A 7,030-nucleotide genomic window follows, 5' to 3' on the forward strand; every position below is an offset into this window, starting at 1 on the left:
AGAGACGGTTTGTGATGAGGGCTGGGTGGATGGGATGGTGTCTTCGAGGAACTAGACATGCCAGTGAGAGCAGAAGGGACCGACAGGGTCGGAGATGGGGCCGGAGACGAAACCCGCTTGCAAGGCGTGGAGGTTGGTAATGTCGGTTTTGAAACGTTTGTTTCATTTGGTACTTCCATGACGTTGCTGGATTTTTCCGTCTTTTTGTTATTCTGGTAGATGGAGGTCATGAAGTTGTTCATTGCGTTTGTGTCCTGCGGAAAATACGAAAACGTTAGGAATAGCAAATGAGAAATAAAAAAAAAATTTTAAATTAAAAATAAAAACTCAGGAAAAAATTATTATAGTAAATAATTTATATATATATATATATATATATATTCACAGACATACATATACGTATATATATATAGAGTAGAACTCCAGAATAAAGCATTAATAAATGGTAAGATGGTGAACATCTTAAAATTTGGAATATAGACTTTTGTCATTTATTTGTTATATGCTCTGTAATTACATTGAGCTTCATAAATTAAAGGATTGGTATATATAAAAGGAGAAATTTCCATATATATATATAATATAATATAAACCTGAACGTCTGTGTTGTGTCTGGTCACGAATAGGCTCCTATATGGTTGACTATTATAGAAAACTGATCACATATAATGATGTATCGAGACACAGGAATGGGTATGTTTGATCTGGCATAATGATGATTCATTAAAATTGTGGGGTCTGCATACGCGCCTGGTCCACAAAGTATGGAAATAAAAAATTTACAAAGTAAAAAAAAAACGTTTACAAGTGTTTTTGATATAGATGTACATAATAATACTTTGATAAGTATGTTTTAACTTAAATAGGGATGGTATAATAAAATTGTAGGGTCTGCGTTCGCGCCTCGCCTCCATAGAATGGAAATAGGCACAAACTTTAATAAAGACTTTTCATATCTATCTGCGTAAGTATACTTTGATAATTATGTTTCAGTTTGAAGAAATATGGTATAATAAAATTATGGGGTGTTCGTTTGCGCTTGACCTCCATAGAATGGAAATATGTCACAAAGTTTAACAAGGTTTTTTAATATAGATCCACAGAATATTGTGATAAGTGTTTCAGTGTGAACAGGTATGGTATAACAAATTATGGGGTTTATCTATTTTATGTTTACTTTCATCATATTTTGCTTTGGTTTTGATACCCCCAAATTCGAAGCTATCTCATTACAACCCTTCCTTTTGATAACCTATCATACTTTCATAAATCAGAGTCCATTTTCTGTAGGCTGTTTTTGAACCCAGTCAACGACGGGTACTTTTGCTAGTAATATATATATGTGAAAATATGTTTCTTCAATTATACAATGCTGGCAACATGTATGTATGTATGTCTGTGTGTGTGTGTATATATATATATATATATATATATATATATATATATATGTATATATATATATAGTAGAACCCCAGAATATGGCATTAATCTGTTCGCGGGTTGGAATCGTAAGGTGAAATCGCCGTATGGTGGAGGCTAAAAAAAAGTACATATCAAAAATTACAACACAAAATACAGTACAATATATAATACACATGTATATAATCAAATAACATTATAAATAACACTGTAAGGCGGGGCAAATACCGTAACTAGGGGCTTGAAAAACATTGTATTCCACATCGTAAACTAAAAAACAACGTATCCTAGGGCCACCGTATCCCGAGGTTCTACTGCATAGACATACACGTAGTCAATAAAGAAATGTTAACGCAAAAAGAAATGTCGATGTTAAAATGTGAATACCTTGTACATGACGTAATCAGCGTTGTCAGAGGAAAAGCTTTTCTCCGTTGTGTCGCTTTCGGCATCGATGCAATCCTCACTGTATCTGGAGAAGGAAGACGGAAAACCAAACATCAGATCAGAATTTCAAGTTCACACATAACTGGATAGATATTTAGATAACGTTTTTTTTCCCCTGATCGTATTGCAGTAACAAAGTGTCGTTATTTGATTGGACAAGCTAGCTAGTTAGTTATGATAGTCCATCCATCTGGGGTCCTGGATATGACCTAAAACTATATCTGATGGTGAGGCCCCCACCTTGCGGGCCTTGGGGAGTGTGGAACCACCCTTTAATTGCCATTGCTCCCAGGTCCACTCTGACCCTGTTAGGGTCCTAACTATGAGTTAAATAGAATCCGACTTAAAAAACAAATATACTCCATTAAATAATCGTTCCTCAAAATAACTAGATTCGGCATTAAATAACCTGAAAAACGTTGATATGCCGTAAAACAAAAACAACCAACCATCCATGTGGATGACGATGTCTCCATTTTTTTTTTAAAATTGACTCTATGTCTCCGTTGATGACTGTGAAGCCCGATGCGTCGTCTACACTGCTTTACACAGATAGAGCACGGGAAGACAGGATTTGAGTTTGGATGATGAGTGGTCGCCGCTCGTTGGTGTCTCAGTCTGCGACGTTCCATAGCTGCTCGCTCAAAAATTTAATGAAAACGTAAACGAATCTCTTAGTAAACGAGAGTTGCCTCCCTCTGCAAAATGACAAATTGCAAGTCCAATGTAAACAGATTGCAAACAGCGCTTTGTTATTTACATACCGTACTTCGGAGTAATTGCACCAAATCCAGGGGTAATTGCACCAACTAAAAAAAAAAGTGCTCTTTATATGCATGCTTGCCAAAAGAGTACTTTTAACTAGTTGGCGCCACTAATCCCGATGTATAAACACTTTTGCAGTTTTAACAAAAGAGCTACAATAATATCAGGGCGTCTCCATTCACGCTGAACATCTACAGAATGCCAACATCAATATATTAGATATGAAGCAGTCCCCTGTGGAATTTCTACAGGTCCCGCTAGTGTTAAAGAGTTATTTTATTAAAATAATCAATAATCAGTAATAATCAATCAATAACCAGTAATACTTACCGGAAACCACTCTTCTTACTAGCAATGTGCTTCTTTTCCAACTGACTCGTAAAATCATCCGCCTCTTCCGAAGATGGTTCATCCTTACAAATGATTTCGTAGGCTACGCAATAGAATTCAAAACAAATTTAAAAAAGTAGATAATTCTATATTCATAAAGTTAGGTAAGTGGTAGATAAATAGAAAAGCTAAAAAATGTTGACACACACACACACACACACATATAACAGTGAACTGCACGCAAGAGCATGCAGACACACCCACGCCCGTATATGGAAGAACGGTGATAAACACACAGACCCGTAAAAGTACTCGTAACAAGAAAACGATTAGTAAAGTAAACGATTAAATAATAAACAGGACAGCAAAAGTTTCATGGGCACGAGCTGCTAAAAACAGCCTATCCTGCCTTGACAGAGTACAAAATAGGCTCCGTGGCCTACTGGGTGATGCCCTTTTCTCTTTCTTGCGAGCCTGTCTTTGTGTTATCGTTACTACCATGGCAGGTGCTTGTCTGAGCTCCAATCTTTGGTCCCCCTCCCTCACCCGTCTAGCTGAAACCACTGTCAAAAATTTGCCCCACTCTTTATCTGTGCCAAAATCAAAACGTAGATTCCATAAACAAGGCTTCTTTCTTAGAAGTGCACACCTGTGGAACTCTGTTCCGGTTGCCTGTTTCCCACCTGACTACAACCTGGATGTCTACAAGTCCAATGTTAACAAATTCCTGATGAACTGCCCCCTTAAGTAAGACACTTTATCAGATCTCCAACACTAACGTACTGTACATGCAATAACCCTTATCTCTGAGTGGCTTCCGGGCCTTGATAAGTGGTGACCACCTTGTAAAAAAAAAAAAAAAAAAAAAAAAGAAAAAGTTGACTTATGCAATTCTTGAGAGTATGTGTTTCGTAACACAAAATCAATCACTTAATTATTATATCAATCAGTGAATCTATTTTGCCCTTAACTCATCAGAAGAAATAGCAACAATTCATCCATGAAAAAAAATCCGAAAATTGGAAAAGAAGCTGTAAATACCTTATAACATGTTTACATTATGTCCTTTTGGAATTACACTGAGCTTCTTAAATAAGGATTAGTATATATTATAAGGAAATAAAGTATATTCTCACAAAAATACACGTGTGTACAGATCACGTTGACACATCGGTTCTTGCCAGATCACCGGAAGGTTAGGTGCTTTAGGTACCGCGCTGAGTCGTAGAAATTTCTAGGTTGATATCAATTTTTTTTTTTTGGCTCAATTAACACCCTTACACACACCTCGACTTTCTTTTTCGCCTTCGCGTCACGGGTTCAAGCCTGCCTACCTACCACCACTTTTTATTTTTTTTTTTTGCTCAACACACACCTCAAATTACAAAAAGTGCGTGCAATTCGTATCCTGATGAAAATAAAAAAAATTTAATGATTTACAAAAAATGCAATTCGTATCCTGATAGAAAAAGAAAATGGAAATGTACCACTAACCTCTTTCGACACTTTTCAAGAATGCAGTCCTTTTTTTCCTGTTATAATCTCTGAAAAAAATTAAATGTATAAATAAAAATAAATTAGGTACTTTGCATTTTACGATTTCGCTTGGCCACAAATATTAGAATCAAAACAATAAACGTCGGAAAAATCATAACGACAAATTACCTGTCATCTGGCTGATTTTCGTCTATGGTAGCGAGACAATGACCGTGGCTGATTTAGCGGAAACTAAGGTTTTAACAACGACTAGCGGGTGATCTGTGCGAATAGCAAAGATTGACTTTGAATAGAAAAGTTTGAAAGACGCATGAGGGTCAATGAGGCTGATCGGCAGAAGCTGGAAATCTTTAACAAGAATATCTCTGTCGCATCTTGCTGACCATGTTCCACCTTACCTCGGCTAGGGATGTTTATCCTGTGCCCCCAGAATTAACAGAGATCATACCATTCCTGTAATGATCTGGTTTCTGTTGATTGGAACCTTGAGGAGGCTTAAAGCTACTCAAATTCCAGTGAAGACCAATAGCCGCTGCCAACGAGAAATCGATGGTAAGCAGCTGTTGGGATAATGCAAATTTATTTGCAAATCTTATCAAAAGAGATGGAGAGTGCTGACATGTTGTCACTCAGCTTTCAGGGAACAGCGCAGGCTGTTTTCAAGGAGAAACTATGTGAAGGCTCCTTGTGAGCCAATAATAACGACAGCAACACAGGTTCACAATTTTCAATTTCAGATATGCGGCCATGATTAAATGGACCCCTTCTATCTTACCTATTTTTACTGACATATGACGTCAGGCTTCGATGAAAATAGAGTACGTCTTTGTTCGGCCGTCTTCCCAGCAGTTACCTACTCCAGAGTGCCTCCCTGCCCCTCCTTTTTGAGAGAGGGTCTGAATTGCCTCCATATTAAACTGATTTATGCTGGGCCCCCAAAACCAACAGAGATTAGACCATTCCTGTAATGATACGGTTCCGGATACGATTTTGCAGTAGAAGTTTAGTTCTGTGCAGTTCTAGGAGGTCCACCCTTCCAAGCTTTGCCTTCTCTCTTTGAGAAACGGCTGGTTTATTGCTAATCACCGAGGCGCTCTTACCGGAGAATCCCGACAGGGCTGTCCAGACTCTTTTTGCAGATCAGAGTGCCCCTCTTCGGGAGCACTGACTTCTCAATCCCATTTTCCGACCCTGGTGTCTAAGTTTTTGCAATTGGAGAGGACTAAACGCATTCTTTGCCAACATCTCAATCTTAAATTTCTGTCATGTTAAAGCGACGTCTTCAATGATTAGGCATGCAGCTCGTCACCTAAAAGGAGGCGCTAAAGGAGTTCATGAACAATTTTACATAAGGGAGATAATCAACCAAGCAAAAATAAGCATTTTTTTTTTTTTGCAAGAGATAATTTGAGACGCCAAACCAATCAATGGTACAATGAAACAATTCCAATCAAAAAAAACATCTTGTTCCCACAAGAGTATAGTCCCGGAAATTGCGGAGGTAGTTTTCAAAAAGGAAAAACACTAAGGTCTTGGAACACATTCCACATGACCATACCAGCGTAACAGATTCACCCCCACCCCTCCTTTGTTTTTTTTTTGTTTTTTTAACTTGGGAGTCATCATTTATGGCCATCTTCAAGTCTAATGCAAACAAGTTCTTGATGAGCCGTTCCACTTAAGTTAACAAATTTAACAAATCTCCACTACTGACGATTACTATGATTCTGATAATGTGCACTCTTTAACCCTTATCCTCGAGTGGCCTCTGGACCTTGATAAGTGGTGACTCCTATGTAAAAAAAATTAAAAAAAGGATGAATCTAATACGCTGGTATGGTAAAAAAATTAAAAAAAATTCAAGTTTGATTTTCGCTTACCCATATGACGACTGCAGATCTCTGGCCATCGTGCCAACACTAAAACTTTTGCTTCTTCCATGACTAGACAAATACTGTCGAAACAAAAGAAACAGAAATCATTATCATATTCAGGGCTTTACATTTACTAGTGGTGGCCATAAAGTGAGTGATCATTATACGTTAAATTATTATAGAAAAGTGATCCCTCACTTTCTTTAAACTAACATTTCTTCATATCTTGGAAACTACTCGTTTGCTGGAATTTTAAACGTTATTTTCATTTTCAACATCCTCAAAAACTTATAAATGTCTTAATTTTCCAAGTTTTTTTTTTCTATAGTGTGGAAAGTCGATTGTCTGCCCCTTGCTGATCTTATATTCCAAACATTCCCAATAGGTGTCGCTAGCAGTGTATCATTCAAAAACAAGATGGAGTGAAGTTTTTCTTCGATAAAATGTTGCATAATATTTGATTTTCTTAAATTAAAAAAATACTTGATCGATTTACGTGATTTTTGGAATATGACATCTTCATGCAGTGACAAGTACGTACATTATAAAGATTTTTTTTCAGATTTTTATAGTAAAAAAGATTACTTGTGGATCATTTATAGACTTGCACCGAAAAACGCAATTTTACCCAATTTTTTTTTAATTGCTTAGAACTATAAATAACTTTCTACTCATTGATTTTTCGTCATTTTTGGATT

At 36.9% G+C, this 7,030-nt stretch overlaps 1 long non-coding RNA gene across 1 annotated transcript; it reads right to left on the reverse strand.

The window, feature by feature from the left end:
* Window positions 1-413: 413 nt before the first annotated feature.
* LOC145271117 (uncharacterized) lies at window positions 414-5,819 on the reverse strand. The gene is made up of 3 exons (XR_013865698.1): window positions 2,962-5,819; window positions 1,807-1,891; window positions 414-750 (listed from the first exon to the last, which is right to left on the reverse strand). It is a non-coding gene; the product is annotated as an uncharacterized LOC145271117 (long non-coding RNA).
* Between the last annotated feature and the right edge of the window lie 1,211 nt (window positions 5,820-7,030).

Source organism: Euprymna scolopes, chromosome 46 (assembly GCF_053919585.1).
Source record: "Euprymna scolopes isolate OS-2025 chromosome 46, ASM5391958v1, whole genome shotgun sequence".
Lineage (NCBI taxonomy): Eukaryota > Metazoa > Mollusca > Cephalopoda > Sepiida > Sepiolidae > Euprymna > Euprymna scolopes.